The following is a 1361-nucleotide window of genomic DNA, read 5'->3' on the forward strand; positions in this document are numbered from 1 at the left end:
TTCTTTTTGCTTCAAGTTTTACTTCTGTACACAAGTGATGATAATATCTATCACATAGTTTTAAAAAATATGAAATAAGTTAGGACATGTAAATGCTTCTAAAAGTGTTCATCATACAGAGAAAACTTCAAGTGTTAATTACTGAAGTTATGGTCGTTGTAGAGAGACCCCTGAACATAGACCTTCTCACTTCACTTCTTCACAAGAATAAATATCTATTGAATAGATGAATGAATGTTTACTTATTTTCACCTTACCATAAAAAATAGCACTTTTTTCACTGCTAAAATGGATTTTCTATAGGTAAATATAATTATCCAGTTTGTAGAATTCAACACTAAAGGAATAGGGTGGAACTGGAGTCTTTTAAGGAAAGATGGAAGGGTCTTACAGAGCCAGCCAGAGACAAAATCCATCCAGCTTCCATTACCCGGGATGTGGACTATCCTCACAGTTTCCTCTGTTATTATTAGTTGCTTGGCATTTAACACACTTCTAGAGCAGAAAGAAGTAAGAAATAAATATGTTGTACTCATCAATAAAAAGATGATGCAAACTGCAATAATTTTAAAAAGCATTTAGCAAACATTGTAAAGTGTGAGAAGTTAAGGAAAATAAAACGATGATAAAATGAGATATAGAAGTAAAATGGAATGAACGGAGAAACATTAAAAATCAATGATACACAGAAGTCTCCTCCTTATCTGCAGTTTTGCTTTCCAGTTTCAGTTGCCCATGGTCAATCTCAGTCCAAAAATATTAAATGGAAAATTCTAGGGATAAACAACTTATGACTTTTAACTTGTTTGCTCTTCTGAGTAATGCCCAAGAGGTGAATAATCGCTTTGTTCAGCATAGCCATGTAGTCTATGCTACCTGCCCATTAGTAACTTAGTAGCCGTCTTGGTTACCAGATCACGTGTCACGGTATCTCAGTGTTTGCGTTCAGTAACCCTTATTTTTCTTAATAGTGGCCACAAAGTACAAGAGTAGAGACGCTGTTGATTTGGATATGTCAAAGAGAAGCTATAAAATGCCTCCTTTAAGTGAAAAGGTGAACATTTTTGACTTAATAAGGAAAGAAAAAAGTTGTATGCAGAGGTTGCTAAGATCTATGGTAAGAACAAATCTTCTGTCTGTGAAACTGTAAACAAGGAAAAAGGAATCTGTGCATAGTTTACATAGAGTTTCGTTCTATCTACAGTTTCAGGCAGCCACTGGGGTTCTTGCAGTGTATCTCCTGTGAGCTGGGAGAGCTGGCTAACCTGTAGTCCCAGCTACTCGGGAGGTTGAGATGGGAGTATCACTTGAGCCCAGGGGTTAGAGACCAGCCTGGGCTACATAGTGATACTATGTCTCAA

This window comes from Cebus imitator, unplaced genomic scaffold, assembly GCF_001604975.1.
Source record: "Cebus imitator isolate Cc_AM_T3 unplaced genomic scaffold, Cebus_imitator-1.0 Scaffold336, whole genome shotgun sequence".
Taxonomy (NCBI): Eukaryota; Metazoa; Chordata; class Mammalia; order Primates; family Cebidae; genus Cebus; species Cebus imitator.